The sequence below is a fragment of the Bombus pyrosoma genome, linkage group LG4, assembly GCF_014825855.1.
Source record: "Bombus pyrosoma isolate SC7728 linkage group LG4, ASM1482585v1, whole genome shotgun sequence".
Classification (NCBI taxonomy): domain Eukaryota; kingdom Metazoa; phylum Arthropoda; class Insecta; order Hymenoptera; family Apidae; genus Bombus; species Bombus pyrosoma.
In genome coordinates, this window is record NC_057773.1 from 13,891,043 (window position 1) to 13,909,599 (window position 18,557).

At 30.6% G+C, this 18,557-nt stretch overlaps 1 protein-coding gene across 1 annotated transcript in view; it reads right to left on the reverse strand.

Moving 5' to 3' along the window:
- The window catches only part of LOC122566874 (proline dehydrogenase 1, mitochondrial), a 38,507-nt gene that overhangs the window by 18,839 nt on the left and 1,111 nt on the right, over positions 1 to 18,557 (reverse strand). The window lies entirely within an intron of this gene.

Sequence of the window (18,557 nt, forward strand, 5' to 3'; positions counted from 1 at the left end):
ATAGATTATCGTTAGATTAATAACAAATAAAATTAATCTTACGAGACGAACATGCCAATTGTGCATGAAATATGTAATACTCTTGTCCACGTGCCAAGGCGTATAAAATATACAGAATAAAAATAGTCTTCGAGACCTATGAATGATATAGCTGATTGAGTAATCGAACTATTCGAAATTCGGGTCGTACGAAACTCGTTCAATCAAACTGATTGAAATATTTGATGATTTAAACAATACTTTAGATATTTCGATTATCTGATGGATAATATCACAGTCGACACATTCAACACATACACGCATATATATATATATATATATATATGTCGAACATGTAGGGACATCGAGCATTTCTTTTGGAATACTTGAGCTAGAGGTGACGCAACTGGTCGCTGAACGTAGCCACGGTCACGGGATGAACGTTTTAACTTTACAGAAGAAGTACCGATATTGAGGGACACGCTGTATTAACGGACAAGCCCCGGCCAGGAGCAATGTCGGCTCTATGCAGGACTGCCTAGCAACGGCGCCTGGAATTTTGTTGATATTCCTAATGAATATGTAATTGACAAATGAGATCCAAGCAGTCTTTTATTGTGATCTCCTTGGAGAGTTTACTGACATCGAAGAGCGAGTCTAAAAGTTACCGAGCGACACAGCTAACGTCATTTGCAATTCAGAGAAAATATAATCTATTGTACAGAGAGTTTCCCGTTGACCCCACGGCCGTTTGAACCCAAGAATATTGTTAAAAGCGTTCGTCAAACTTATTTATTGTTAAACCTTGTAAAAGTTATATCTATTCGTGTTAAACAATTTATGTGTAATATAATTTAGTTGAGTTAAACAATGGTAAATCCAAATGAAGAACTGATTCGCATCCAAAATTCTAATGATAATTCGACATATATATATATTAACATAATTATTAAATTTTCTCAACGCATTTTCTTACAATTTTAACGATGTTTAGAAATTTCTCAATTACGATAATAAGAAATTAACAACATATAATAGATACAAAAGATAGCAACACGATAATATAATTCACTATTTTAAAGAAATAGTTCATTGAAAATTAATACGTTTGATTTATATGAAAAGTTGAAGAATTTCGTTAATAAAATATTAATAGTATCAAGTATTTAAGCAATATTTTATTAGAATAATTGTAATATCTTTGTATCTGTTTAAGTTACAAACAAAAATTGTTGTTCTTGTTACTTAAGAAACGTAACAATTACTCAATTATTCTAATTAGAACGCAATTAATCTCGTAATTTGTAGTTAAAATGCAATGGATCTTTCAAGCTATTTACTGATGTTTTATTCAGCATGCCATAGTGTTATCGCCTCGTTTCCAAAAATAATAAAGCAAAAGTACTATGTCACTTTCTGGAACACTTGTTAGGTGTACAATTAACGCGAATTTAATTATGTGATTTAGTAGTTAGATTAGTAACGAATAAAGATATTCAAACAAAATGAAATTAAGAGTAAATTTTTAATCTTTTAAAAGAATGTTAAGAAATATACTTGTGTACCTTTACAAACTAAACTTCGTTTGGCAGCATCACTGCTTTTCAAACTTTTTCCCATAATCTGAGTAGCCGATGAGAAATAGACCCAAAATACGAGGGTTTCGAGTATCGAAATCCATCGGCTCAAAAGTTATGCGTCGTTAAAATTTGATACTTTTGGTACCAAATTAATCTTATACATTCGAAGTAGACCGTTAAAGCGTTAGTCTTTGTTGACGCTATGAATGTTATAGCCGAACTATATATCTTTTGGCCGCTTCCGGCAGTTGGTAACCCATATACAAAATGATATTTGCCAAATCGATTCATAAATTAGCCATAACTTTTGAACCAATGCATTCCCAGACTCAAAACTGTTATATTTCGTTTTTAATCGTCGAATACTATCGGAAGATGCAAGGATGGTTCGACAAAAAAAATTAATGCCCCAAAGCTAAATTTAACCCCTAACTTTAATCATTTTTACTTAATATTTATTTAACGTTATATTTCATCCATGTATAATAATTTTCAGATTATGCGAGAGAATGTTTTTAAAAAAGCGATGCTTCCAAACTTCAAAAGGTTAAACCTTTTACACATTTCCTGGGTCCTAGATCCGCCACTGTGCGACAACACTGTTAATAAGCATAAAAATGCGCACATTGTTTTGCCATGTGTATATACAGCCAATTTTATCCATTCATTCGCCGCTAATATAAACGAAAACATGTGGCGCCGAAGGTTCTACACCAAGCTTATTCACCGGTTGAATCCCTCGCATAATGTAATCATCATCATTCTCAATGAAGGCGCGAATCACTCGTAAGAAATGCAATAGCGACGAAACGAAATACGAAAATAAATAATTAAATTCCTATAAATATTGAATATATTAATACAAATAATTTTAAATATAAAAATATATTAAATATTCTAACTATTATTTCTAATTACTCGTATTATCAGTAGGATGCGGATTTTTGTCCACTTGTAAGAGATTAAAAATTGCAGAAATATACCTAAATTTCTCTAAATATACAAAATATCCAAAGTGTAGCACTCGTTATAATATTCAATAGATGAGACAAATTTCTATCGTATTTGAGAATGCGCAGTCTAACTATCAGCGATATTAACGAAAATTGTAGAATCAAACCAAGACAAAAAATCCCACCATTCGTAACGATTACCTTTAATAAAAATTACTATTAACTAGACTAGGAATTTTTATGCATTTATGGGAAATTTGAAGCTGCAAACATGCGAAATCCAAAGTACGTATCTCACCTAACTGACATTTATAGCGCAGGTGCAGTCAACGTTTCAAGTGGATGATACGTAACTTTTGAACGGTGTGTGTCTGGTATGCAATACGATGTTCATAAACCATTGATTAGGGGAGTATGTAATATGGCGACTGTGTGAACTGGATGTAGCAATCCTGCCAGGATCAATACGGTCTTGGCAAAAATGCCCATCCTTAGACATCGACTCTGCTAGTCGGTAACTGCTACCATTCTTGCTTAACTAGCATAACACTACATTTTAACCTTGAAAGCAAATAGCAAAGGGCTTAAGTATCTTATTTATAGAATCTTTCATAAGAGACCACGCCTATATTCACACACATACGTACATACATACGTAAAACGATTTGCGACAATTAAAATGCAAAATCTTCTTATTCTAATATTTTATGTTAATTACATAAACAATACGTTACAGCAATACATTATTTTATGTTACAAGAGAAATCATTTGTACAATTTTTACGTATGTATAGTTCCTTTGGTGCTTGAAATTATGTACAATAGCAATAGCAAAATTATGTACAAATGCAATAGCAAATGTACACAAATGTGCACAAATGTACAAATGGAAAGAGAATCTTTTTTGCAGAAATTTGCAACTAAAAGTAATTTTGTTTATTATCGCTCTTTAAAATCTTAGGGAATATACAGAAATTAGACGCCTATAAATCCCAAGGAAAATTAAGAGAAATAATATCTGTAATTGTCTGCTATGTAGTTTTAATTGCTTCTGAGTGACCCAAGGGATAGGAATTTTCATTTGAAAAAATATCGAAATGGTAAAAACTCTGAATAATATGTTTTTAAGGCTGTGTTGCTCGTCTCGGCGGATTTTATATTTCAGATTTCCCTATTTTATCTGCGAGAACAACAGAGGAACCTCAGCTAGCGATCCCAAAATATTCAACGTGTAGAACACCTTCCAAAATTAGATTTAATTCTGCGACCTCCTCTTACAAAGATATGAAATAAAGCGCGAACTGAGGCTAGAAAATTGAAATATGCGAAGGCAAATTTCAGTGCAAATTTCGCAGATAAAAATATAGATCAACAAAAGGATAGATATATATTCGAAGAATAATGATCAAACCTAATGCATTTCCGAAATTTTGATTTGAAAATTTGCATCAAAATGAAATCAAATCAAATTTGTTAAATTCTATATAAAAATGTTTTATGTCTTTTGTTATTGTTGTTCTAGAAATAATATGAAAAATGTAACTTTATCATCATCTTTAAATGTCAAATAATTTGAATTTGAAGTATTCTATCGTGCATACATTCGACACGTACTTTGTTAATTCTCCTATTTAATTATTTCGTTGTAAGAAAAAACTCATTATTTTGTCGTAAAATAAGGATTGGAAATTCCATTAATAACGAATAAATATTGAAATAAATACAGAAATTGTTCAACAAACTTCAACGATTAGTAAAAATAAATTGAAGATATTTATTCCACGTTATGTCGGTAATTTAAAAAATTGTTAATTGAAGTTTAAATTGGAAATGAAAAATCGAAATTTTAAAATGTAAATATATTTAGTGTAGCAATTATTAATAAAAGAACGAATAAAAAATTATCCTTCCCAGCCTTTCATACCATTCTTCCTTTATTTTTAACATTATCCTCTTTCAAAGGGAGGAAACTAATGAAGAAGCAATTAAATAATAATCAATTGAACAGATATTGAACAAAATTTGTACAATATAATTGAATAACAAGAGAGAAGTAATTACTCACGGACTGAGAATAAGACAGTCAATGGTTGTGATGCAAACAAAAAGGGTTGAACGTAATTACGATGGCGTTTCCACATCGATCTGATCTCGCTAGGTTTCACGGGATAATTCACCGCTGAAATCGTAGGAATCAAATATCGGAGAGGAATTTGCCAGTCGATGAACAGACCAGAAAATACTCCATTCCACGTTATTTCCTTCAATCATAATTGTTTCAAATCTTTCATTGCAAATAATTATATATCAGCTACTGGCCCCTTGTGTTATTTCATAGTATGAAAATAACTATAGAATATATACGTATCGTTTTAATATATCGTTTTACTCTTATACTTGACAGTGAACGATAGTTTTTCATAAATGATATTAATTTTCAATACTTTAATTATTAACAATTCAGACACTATGATTGGGATTAGGGATACCAACATGAAACGAGCAGCAAAACACATGAGTTAATGTTTTGTTTATGTAACACCGATAAGAAAGTTTTATCAAGATTATTAGAGTTTACCAACGTTATATATACTCACTGATAAGTACACAATATCCAGTCACTCGGAGTACCAAGAAGAGGGACGTTTCTCAAGTGGCACACTTCATAAATTCGATGATTACATATATGGAATTTCCTACGTGATTTTCATTTAACACGGCGTGGAAGAAACATTCTAACGCTGTTGAAAAATTCAAAGATTTCAAAAGTAAAAGACTCGGGAATCTGTAAAATGAAAATTCGAAATGGAAATTTTGAAGCTCGTAGATTTAAACAATTCGAAGCACATTGAGCGTGTTGAACTTGAGACTGCTACGAGATGAAGAGGACGGTTACGTAGCCGGGATAATATCAATTTACCCCAGCTGAATTGTTCGTACGATCCAATGTTGTTATTTAGACTGGTAGCCAAAGAATTAGACGCGGTAACGCCGAAAGCGCCAGAAAGTTGATTGTTGAACCGACACTGACGCATGATTAATATCAGACAGAGGAAATTATACATCACGCGGTTCTTCGGGATTCTTGTTCCGCGATGATTTCGAAGGTTCTAAGCCGAGGATACGATCTCCAAATAAAGAAATTATTTGACACGAACGAATTTGATTCGTCGAAGCAATTGCATAAAATTCACGCACGAAATCGATTTAAAGCGACGAAAGAGAGACATGCTGGATATAAACAAGAAGAAATTGGATATTTTTGTCACAACATTGCGTATGTATATGAATAATATACATAAATATAAAATAACAATTCTTATATATCTCAATAATTTTTAATCGTTTCTAAAATCGACCTTACACTTTGTAAGTGTTCTTCTAATACTCGTGAACGGGAATGTATTGGAATATTGCAATCAACGAACAGGATATTGAACAGAAGAAGTTGTCGACGAAAATATTCCGATCGAATGGCAATCAAAAGATTTAACGAACAGAAAATGATATCAGATGTGAAATTTCCGATCTGCGAATGGGATATCGAACAGAGATTTCGACATGTTACCAAAAGGAATAATACGGCAATGATTGATCGAGTGAATTTATCAAACAACGAAAGTACAAAGATCGAAGGGATCGCCATTCTAATAGTTTAACAAATTTTTATTTCTTTATCTATCATCTACCGATTAAAGATCGAAACGCATATCGAAAAGTACAAAATACTATACAGCATTTGCTGAATAAATTCTCCATTTTATCCAGAAAGATATAGCGACAAACTTCGTGTTAATTATAAGAGAAAAAACATGCATATCACATCGTTTCATTCGGATCCGTGACATGCATTCTCGGAACGACCCCATCAATTTACGGTAATTCAAACCGTTCCACGAATCCAGAGCTTAGATGGCAGCTTCCATTTCATGATACGGATTCAAATAAGAATCTCGGCTGTAGCTCTCATAGATAATCGTTTTCGATGCGACTAAACGAACGAACGAACTTTGATTTCAAATGTCATTGAAACGCTCGAACGCAAGTCTTTAATTAATGTTACTTGCTATAAGCTTGTCGTATTCGTACGATCCTTAAATAAACTTATTTCGCGTATCTATCCTATCTTCAAGTCTACTTCTTCTATTTAAATTTCCCATATTTTCCAAATCCGAAATTATAGGTATATGATTATATTATATAACTATAACAGAGTGGTATCGATACAAAGTGCGAGAGGCCGTTTCACAGGTAATCAACCATCGATAATATTCTTGTTAAGTCGTTAAATAAATAAAAAACTAAAGAATGGCGCAGTATTTTAGAAGTTTCAGTCGCAAAACCGCTAGAACCCGCCAATCCACGGTACAGTATGAAAGAGGGATCGATTTATGGCATCTTCAACTGTCTTCGCTTTCTCTTTCTAACAGCCAAAGTTACGAAGGCCAGGTAACCGTTCCGAATAGTTACAGTTTCACATTTCAAAGAGAACACACTCTCATCAGGCCTTTATCGAAGCGGAAGTGACCCTAGTTTGTAGTTTAATACGCTCATCCTTCCTAATACAGGATTCAGAACTGCTACCATAACTGGTATATGGATCATCCCTAGAGTACCATGTATAAGAAGAAAATTTTTTTATTTTTTAAACGAGACAGTGTACCCAAGCCAAGAGTAGCTCTATGAATTGATTTGTTGCTGTTGATAGTTCTTGAATTGATTTACTAAAATAATATTTATTAGCAACGATGTCTATTATATTTTTTCAAAGAAGTTGATACTCAACGCGAAATACAGAGAACTGTTTCACGGGTAATTGATCATCGATAATGTTTGCTGTTAAAGCGCATGCAAACGCACTATGTAGCGTGTGTTTGATATAACTTCGTTATCGTGTGCTCGCGTTTTCGTTGAAGGATGGAGTTAATCGCATAACGTAAGTACTTTGGTACATTGTAACGCTATCACGCATATTCGCAATTGACAAATACAGTCGCATATTCCACAGTCTACTATGAAGATTATTAAGTTTAAATGGTTTGCTCCAAATGTTTCAATCGTAGGTTCTCTTTGAAATTTTTTCTCGTGATAGGGTGTACCGTCATTTTGTAAAGTAATATTGAAACGAATGGCAAGTAGTATAGTGTTAATTAATAAAGTATTATCGGCAGACTTTATAAAAAGTGGATTTATTATATATTTTATTACGAATTTTATATAGAACGATTGTTATTGTAACGTAACTTTTAAATAAAAATAATAAAATCTTTTAACGTAACTGCCATAAATTTTTTTATTAAATATTTTTAATCACACTATTTGTATCTTTCTTTGATTATTATTTTTCCTTTTACATCATGATAAATAACGATGCAAAATAGAATATTCTATTTAATCTATTTCTGACTTACTACGCTATTGTTGATTAAACATTCCGTGATAGATATCAAGTTTAATGTTCGTCATTAATCACGACAGTTTTCTATCGTGATACATTTGATGCATTGTTCGTTTTATAGGAGCTATAATAAGAGAGACTTCCCTACACAGATTGTTAAATAAGTAATCGACTCAATTTGATTTCGTATTTTCATATTCATTCATCAGTCATTTCATTTCATATTCGTATTTAAAGACACTCGTGATACAGCAAATTAAATATCGTGTTAATTTATTTTGTGCAAGGCAACAAGCATTTAAGCACTTTAAAAAAAATTATAAGATATACAAGCATACATATGCAAATTATTCACAAAGGTTTCTGCAGGGTGAGTCACACATATAAAACAAACAATTCTTGTTTTTCGAATAATTGATATGTACATACGTACATATATGTATACATACATTTATATCGCAATACGTATTTCACAATTGTACTTTTTCCTTGAAAACGTATTTGAACGATTCATATGACTACACAACAAACATTATGAAAAACGATCTATGGAACATATTTTTGTATATCTTTTTCAACGTGATCTTTTATCTGTAAAATAATAACCCAATTTTTTATCATTTTTATGAAGCTGGAAAATTACGAAAATTTAATTTCGGGCATACTATTTTTAATTGTTTAACTTGAATCATCATCTATAAAAAATTTTCTAATAATAGTAATACTATTGGCGGTATTATTTGTAACATATAAATATATAAATACTGTAAAGAGTAAAAATTGAAATCTGCATAGAGGATGCCACATTTGAAGCTATAGCTCGTTTCAAAAGATGTTTCAAATCAAACTATTTCAGGACGGATTTTATGATGGTCATGAATCGTCTCTAGATGGACGTGGTTGCGAGATTTCGGGATGAGCTTTAGCAGAACATATATAATATATTTGATGTTCCAAGGTCGTTCCAAAGTCATTTGTTGCCGTTCAATGCTTCGTTGTTGAACATCTTCAAGATTTGATTTACCTGAGTGTTGCGTCGATTCGGGTGCAAACAGAAATCGAAATCACACCAGCGACGCGATTTGTCGTTATTCTTATGGAGAATCCGTTACTAGGAAAATATCCACAATTTGTGTTACAATCGCTTCAAAGGAGTCAATATTATTGCAAATAGTATTACGTGTGCTTGCTTTTGGTAACGATTTAATTTACAATAGCTCATTATATTGTACGTCCAATAAAATTGTCGATATAAAATTTCAGTATACTGCCTGCTCAAGTAATCTTTCTTAAGAAAATAATATTTAAACAGTCTATAAACTTTGCAACCGTTCTATTGTAGGACATCTAGAATTGTTAGTTTAGTCGACACGCTGTTTATCTTTAGTCAATATGCCTAATAATCTCTTCGTAGTAAGTAGTTTCCAAGGTTTTGTTTGTAAGTATGCTCAATTTTTGCTTCAAAGCGTAAGCTCTTACGAATACAGGTATGTATTGCTAATGTAATCAACAGTAGCTAATCGCCATTCTTAATAATTCAACGACGATATGTATTATCTCTCAATAATAAGAATTGTACTGAAATATGCTATTAAAATTATATACATATATAATATAACAATATACATAATATTATAGTGGTAATAATAATAATAATAACGATAAACAAACGATATTTTTTATTTAGGTAACATCAACTTCTTGCTTAATGTCTTTTTGGTAACAAACATCATTTAGTTTGAATAAAAAATAAAGTAACATACGTGTCATTTTATTAAGATAAAAACAAATATTAAAGCAATAGACATACGTGTTTTACAGGAGCTCTAAAAAATGTTCATAATTTTTAAGAAAAAGTTTGTCACGTTATGTTTATCATGCTACTGCGAATACTACTGTCCTTATAATATAGTTATTGTAATAATATAATAAAATTCATACGATGTATAAAATTTCTGCTCATCGCCAAAAAATCTGGCTTCTATCCTGTGATTATGCAACAATCTATACACTTGTACACTTGTTAGTACATAGTAAATCTTATTAATGAAAATGATAAGAATCTTGATCTGATACATATAAGTAGACACATGTACTAGAACCATTCTAACCTAAATCAATAGAAGTCTTATGTAATACGTTCATCCAATATAAAAAAAGAAAAACAGTCTCTAAAATGATACACTATGTAAATATCACGCTCTGTCGTGATAAGTATCGTACCACTATTACCTAAGTAATATTAAAGATATACATAAGCACGAAAATAATTTCAAATATAGCTTAAGATTATAAGCTCTTTTCTTTTCGTAATTATAAATTCTTTTACATTAACAAATCAATATCCGCGATTCGAGCGACCAAGTTTTCAAATTTCCAAATTTTTTAGATTTTTAAAGACCTTTATAAACCTTCTAATTTAAATCTAATTTAACTCTTTTCTCTATGATATCAATTAAGGATTTAAAAGATGTGTGAATGTTACTGAAACATGATCAAGAGAAATCATAGATATATGTAGACTCTTTGTAAAGAAAGATGGCAAAAATAATGTAGAACACGTATTGCGATACTCCTTAAGGTAGTCCGACATTCATCGAAATGTTAATGAAAAATTTAAGGAAGAAGGAAATGAAAGGATAATTCCATCCACGTGTCCGATTGATTTCTCTAGATTACTAATGAGGTAAACTCTACTGGTAATGACTTCTTTGCATGAGAATCGTAATTCACGATTCCTTTTGCACAAAGGTATCCCGTTGTAAACTTCGGACGAACTAGTCGGCCTTGAGACTACTTATCACTGTGTCATTACAGTCGAATCGAATGAGGAACATTGGTCCCCTTTCTCTCTTTCATTCAATTGCATTCGGGTGTATCTATAGGGTGTCGTAAGTAAGGTTCCTAAACGTGAAATTATGAAATTATTAACAAATCAAGCATCCTGGAAATAAAATAATGCCATCCAAGTACGAAGAAGTAACAAGAAGATTACACTTTATAAGTGTACTAGTAGCTGCTCTTTGTTTCATTTCAAATTGCTAAAATAATATTTTCTCACTCTAAGTACTAATTTGTTAACTAACTAATAACCAACTAATTGCTTATTAATTAACAGCAATGAGGTAACTGTACCAAATTAGCATAAAAATACGAATTGGTAGTAGATAAAATGCATATAAATATGATTTAAATATTCATATGTTTAACGGTACGCAACAAATAAAAGAAAATGTACCTTCTGAGGAAATTTCTAATTGACAGATATTTCCGTACGTTCCAGAGTTTCGAATAAATATTGAATTTTACTGCCAATAAGATGTATAATAAAATGTTATAACATGGAATTATATTATAATCATATGATATTATAAAATATGTATACAATTTCTTATAAAATTTATATTTGATTTATTGTTATAAAATTTGTATTTAATGCTCCAGAATTTGATATGTCTATTGAATTTTATTAACTATATGAATTAACAGAGATTAAGTATTCTGAAAATGAAATCGAATCAAGCGTACAAGATGAACTTGATCAGATAATAACTTGATAACTTGATCCACTTCCAATACATGAAATACAAGTACAATACCTTTTTAATACATAAAATACCAACTACAAAGCCAAAATCATCATTTCACAAATGATTATTCCAAAAGGCAACATAAATGCCTCAAACAGTTGCACTCACGAATATACCTTGCGAAAGTGTTCGAACACCTGTATAAATCTTTTACGAATATATTACGTGTGTGATACGAAACATTTCAAAATTTTATTAGCACTGTAATTACTATGATAGGTCTCGATTATCGATAAAGTTTATATATCGGTTCAGAATGCTTATTTTAAAAGATATCTCAATTTTAATTTAATCAAATTGAGTGCATAAAACACAAGGAATAAACATAAAGGTACTACGTTGTCTTTCCTTGTACGATACTTTCCTTTCACGTACAATGGGACAAGTACAAATATCTTTCGAATTAATCGATTTTCACTCTAAGTGCTCTAATACTTTTGTATAGAAAATATAAAAGATCTATCGATTGATGTATAAGAAAAAATTGGTAGTTCTATTTTAAAAAATTGAGGTAATTTTGAAATATTCAAAATACGCCACTGCTTTCGGCATGGGCACCCATATTGGATCATACATCGGTTCGAAACTGTTCAGCTTTGCCTAATATCTTCTACCGTTTCACAGCTACAACTTGCCCCCAGTTGCGTGAGACACCCTGTATACACCAAAGTTTTCTACGATGTGTCCAAATACTTTTGTGAATCACTGTAGAATAAAATTCGCATTACGTCCAATAAAAGAAAGATTATTCGGACGACGCAGGGAACGCGCATGCGCGCGCGCCTCTGTGCATCCGTCGCATTTATGTCAGCCGCATAGCGATGCAAGCGTGCGGCTAACACGCGACCCGATCAGTATGTAGTATGTGCAACGCGACCGTAGACACGATGTTTATGGAAAGATTTCGAAACAGTGCTCTATCGTCTGGCAACCGTCTGAAGCGAGTCTACGACAGACGAGTGTCTCACCCTCGAGGCGAGACACACTCCGCTTTGACTCAGCATTTCACCGCTAAAATGCGTCTAATATGGCGACGTAAACTTACAGCGCAACGTGGGAGATAAATGAATTGCTATGATAATAAATGAATTTGTTATGTAACTTTGTATATTGAAAAATTGGTGGTATCTTGCGAGAAAATTAGTTGTATTATGAATGTTTGTCACTATTTTTTATAATAACTTGTATGATATTAATTATAATTGTATAATATATGTATACATATACATAATTGTATCGTATGATAAGTATATTATAATTGTATAAGTGCGTATTACGATTCCATTGTAGTTGACTTAATTTTACTGATTGTGTTGTATATAAGTGTATAATACAAGTTGCTATTATACATTTATAGTTATTATCGAAATTATTAGTTAAAATTAATAAGTTAAAGTTTTCTAACTTATATTTTAAGTTAGAAAAGAATGTCTGTAAAATTTTATGAAAAAATCCGGGATGTTGATAAAGCGAATGAAAGGGATAGTGTTAATAAAAGCGACAAATGTCAAGTAATTTTCAGATTAATCGATTAAACAAATTGCTATAACTGCCAAACTATTAATGGTACCGACGATGATTCTTTCTAACCCTTTGCAATCCGAACTATATTTAACATTTCGTTTCAACAGATTCACGCGCAATTCAGCTGTCTCCAGCTTTGGTTTATTTATATCTCCATATTGAAGCGGACAAGATATACGATTAATAATTTAATTATTTTATTATGTGAAATGTAAAATCCAATTTTTACTTAATGATTTAAGCTTAGCGATTAAAAATTTCTTTGTAACAATATAAATTAGTACTATTATTGTAAATTTTATTTTTCGGCCCAATAGCGTCAAAAAAGAAACTTTGTTAGTTTAGCTTACAGAATTAAAATTAAATTAAACTAAACACGGTACAAATTAGTATATTCTGTTTCTAATTTACTGACTTAGTAGCGAACGTGATGCGCTGAATAACTATTATAGTCATCAGTCACGATATATTCGCGTAAGTGTTTTGGATAAGAACCGAACTTGTACACCTTTTAGATTGAATAGTAGCGGGGTATTTGTTGTACTTGAATGAAACAGTAATGAAAAATGTATATGTACGTATTTCCGTTGCTTGTATATGACGTCTGTGCCGATAGAATGTTAGAAAAAAATATCTATGCTGATAAAATACTAAAATATGTCTATACTAATTGAATGTTATGATAGGTATGTCTGTTCCACTTGGACAGTCCGAGCTCCCTCGTTTGTTCAGGACACACGTTGATTGTTTGTTGTCAAAAATTAATTTTTCGATCGATGGCGACCTGAGTATCACAATCATCCTTCCGAGCGTCCTTAACGCACCTCCTGCTGGTAAGGGTGAAGTGGTAGCGGAATTAATGTGAGGTGTTCGATTTTCCGGAAAGGTTGTGATACTTCTCCAAGTTAGAAACCATGGCAACTTGTGTCGTTACAATATGGTTTCAAAGTACCTTTTAGAGGTACCGAGTTCGTAACACGTCGTTGGCTATTGAATGCAAAATAAACTGAAATTGCAAATGCTCCCTAATAAGCTTTAAGATTTCAACTGAAAAGCAGCCCTCTCTACGATCGTGCTATAAGCTTCACAGGTGAATACCTCAACACCTGGTTCCTTGGGTGATCTGAACGTAACATCTGCTTCTTCTTCTTTTATTTTTTAACGCTGCATTCTTATTTTAATCTTATTCAAATTCAGAATGTAATTAATTATTTAATCAAATGTTTTTATCATACCTACACGATACTAATAAGAAACATTTTATTTGTTCCAGATAAAAATTCGCAAAAATTAATTCTGACATTGTTTAAAATGTTTTTACGCTTCAAATTTCGAACAGTGTTATAATAGGTAATTTAATTATTAAATCAATTAAGATATGTACATACATGTAAAAGAATCCATTAATTTCAAAGTAAAAATATCTTTTCAAAATATTACATTTACTTTCAATGTCGACTAAAAGTGATTAAGCGTCGCCATTTCGATAAAATTTCTTGAACAACGTTCAATGAAATCTGAAACAAAGATAGGAATCAGAAGACGCAGTGTTTCTAGATTACAGTACCATACTAAACTCCACTTGACCCCGCGCCTTTAATTTTCGACGATATCAAAGACACGTGTGATTTAATGCCATGAAACTACACCTTCCCTCTATGCTAATAATAATCCTTTCTATTCAGTTTTCTTTGCAGAATGGTATATTGAAACATTAAGAGCATTTTTCGAAATTGCTAGGTTCTATTCCCAACAACTTCTAATTTATAAGAATTCTCGTTTATCAATAGGTCCTAAGTATCGTGATATTGTAACATTTGCAACAAATATAATAAATCTTCTGTATTTCTGTATTTTTTTTATAGTTTTATTAATTAATCCGTATAAAACAAATACATATTACAACAAAAATAACAATTACATATAAAAGAAGAAAAACATTATTATGTCATAAAAAACAGCAAATGCAACATTAGTGCTATCTATACGAAAATATCTGAAAAGCGGAACATTTATCGTAAAGAAGTAAATCATACATTATTATTATACAAAAAATAAATTTCTTTAAGATATGAATCATTTCTCATGTCCCAAATAAGCCGAATGGCATGAATAATGAGTAACGAATCAATCAGTACCGAATAATCGCGTAATTTATCAAATTTGTACCTTACTGAATAATCGACAATTCTAATAAAGAAACGTGGACAGGTTGTCACAATCTCAACGATGAAACTGATTTCTTTTTAACTCTTTCAATCTTCAACGATTTGATAAAAGTTTGATCAAAATAATTGCATATCGCGATCGAGAATTTCAAGGGATTTAAATCACTTTCAAGAATTTACGTCTATATTTGTGGATTTCCCAGAATTAAACCAAAAGATTAAAAATGTCTACGAGACGGATAGGATGTGATTACATAACTTACACAACTTTTATCCAACCGATAAATATATAGTACATATATCGACCGAGAATTTCAAGTGTCCATGTAATTAGTCGATGATAACTATGTTAATTTAGAGATAGAGGGAACAACGTTTCCATCGTAATCAATGATAAAGTATTTAAATGTTCATAGAAACTTTTTTTAAGTTACAAGTAAGAAATATCCACGTTTTAATTTCAAAAAAAAAAGCTTTTAGAAAAGATTTTAGAATTCTTTTTACTTCTATTTTTTCTTAAGAAAATGAGTTTTACTTTTCTATCAAGCTGGAAGAAAAGAAATAACGTAAGAACAAGTGTCTAATAAATTTTTAATTTGAAGAAACGACAAGTAAAATGTAATAGGAAAATCTTCAATAAATTTTAAAATATTCGTATCTAAAAAGACACTATATTATTCTCTATATACATGTATCTGCCGTTTTTAAAAAAATACGCTAACACTATTTTTTCACTGAATCTCTTAAACTTATGATAAAATTATTTCTATGTATGGAAGCATTAAAATTAGTATTGGTCATTTATTATTTATGTATTCCCACGAAATAACGGAAATAAAAACTCTTTTAACTCTGAAATATATAGGTATTATATTTTAGATAAGATATTTATTTGAAATTTGTGTAATATCTATTATTATATTGCGTGATTCTATTTATTAATACATTTAATTTTAATTCATATTTTCATTTATTATCATGTATTTATAAATAATATTATTATAATATTTGAAAACTGAATACGATGAGAATAAATGTTTCACGAAGTATTACACAGCAAAATGCAATTCTTGGCACCGTCTGCCAACAGTCTAAAACGAAGACACTACGGAGTCATGTCGCACTTTAAAAATCAATAATAATCAATACGGTGTAGCAAGGTTTATACATTCAGGATCGGACGTGAATCACCAACTACGTATGTATATACACCTTCTTCTATTTAAGTACTCGACGAAAGCTACATTATTATATAATTAAATGTGAACAAGTTAATTTTCCTTATTCGCGGCAGTCATATGCATATCTAATGAATGCAACAATGAATGATGTTGTTAGAAACGAAACCAAGACGGTGAAAACCTCTGTGTTCACGATGGGAATAAATTCAATATATGCTAATATATTTATAAATCTTAATCAAACCCAATACCTAAGATACGCTTCATAAGGTTCTAATACTACTCGTAAGTGGCTACAAAAAGTATTGGCACGCCTTTGTATTTATTATATCATTTATGTACAATGTACTAATGTATTAATTAATTAGACCAAATTATATTAAATTTCGTATGATTTAATAGTACATTCATATGACTACAAAAATTTGATACTATGAAAATGAGATATATAGAGAATAATATAGAGCGTAATAAAAAAAACACTTCACTGAGAAATAAGGGTATGTGCAGATAAATAGCTTTTATATAAGCTTATAGCCAGTATAATGGTTCGTTCATTGCACTTGTCAAATAATCGATCTTCGTAAACTAGCTTCAAACTTCGGAACGAATAATCGCGAATTTTGGAAATCTACTTAAAATTGCTTCCATATATTCAAACGGATCGAACTTTTAGATCTTCCAATTTGCGAATTTTACTTTGCCATATAGTTTTAGATAATTTAAAATAATGAGAAGAATGATGGTAAGAATATATATACGGGTACGTACAAAACAAAATTGTAATTATGAGGAGTTAGATATCTACAAATCCTTTAAGTAAAATAATTGTAGATAAATGCATTTTGTACAACATATTGTTAAATTACTCTACATCATAATATTACGTAATTAACTTGATTTGGTTAAAAGGATAATATTTACAAGTATCAATAAAATATTCTATATATTATAATTATATAAATTATAATAATATTGCTCCAAAAATACCTACTTAGAATATATTTCACTTAAATTCACTTCCTACGATAGACTAAACGCCATACCTAATTATTTTCCATAATTATTGTTAATCTACCGAATCTTTAATCATAAAAAGAAACCATAAATTTAAAAATTATTCTTGTATATTTCGTTCGAAACTTTATATAAACAGGACAAATTAAATAATAAATTAGATCAAATTAAATTAAGCACTATAGCATTATTGTAGTACCAAAAATATTATATACATATCAATAAAATATTGATACGAATGAAGCTTAACAAATTTAAAACTACAAATTATTTCATTCAATTACATTAAGATGACGACACGTCATAGGAAATTAAACAGTCCTTCCGTAGAAGAGTACTTCCGTAAGAATTAAACAGTACAATAGTAACACCCCAAACTAGCCAACAAAATCGTACAGATTTTTACGATACTCTGGTCATTCCTTCCTAGTTACGTAATTGGCCACCACTATAAGTTTGCGACAAAATTGCTAGGTCGATTCAATATACTATTAAGTATTACTAAAATCAATAACGCGCCATGCCACGTCGTTGTATAAATCGGCTACGAATCCCGACGCTATCGATAAAAGGTTGCTGGTTCATATTTAATATAGAAAATCTCCAAAAATCTCTACCTTCCTTCAATATTCAAAAAACTTCGCACAGAAAAATCGACAATTAATTAATTTTGCGATCCTCTAACGCTGTTGCGTAACAAACGACTTCCTTTCGGTGTTACAGAACAATGCATAAATCTTACTTCTATGATTTTTTCACGACAAATTCCTTATTCTTAATCTGTGAATAAAATTCTATTAAACGGAATTTTATAAAATTCTGTTAAAGAACAAATATTATTGTATATTATGTGTATATATATATATATATATATATATGCAATTATGCTATAATTTCATCGATTACTTTAAATATATGTAATTCATACACAGGCACAGAACACCAATTATTTACCTGAAAGATCCTACTAACGTGATTAACGTCGTACAACTAACTTTAATATGAGAAAAAATTCTTCGTTTTAGCAGAATTTTATATGTATGAATGAATCGCTGTTTTATATGAAAATGGCAATAAAATACTTCAACTTTTATGTGTATACAATAGCAACTCTTATATCGCATGATATCTATTATACTTATACATACGTATGTATCGTATATATTA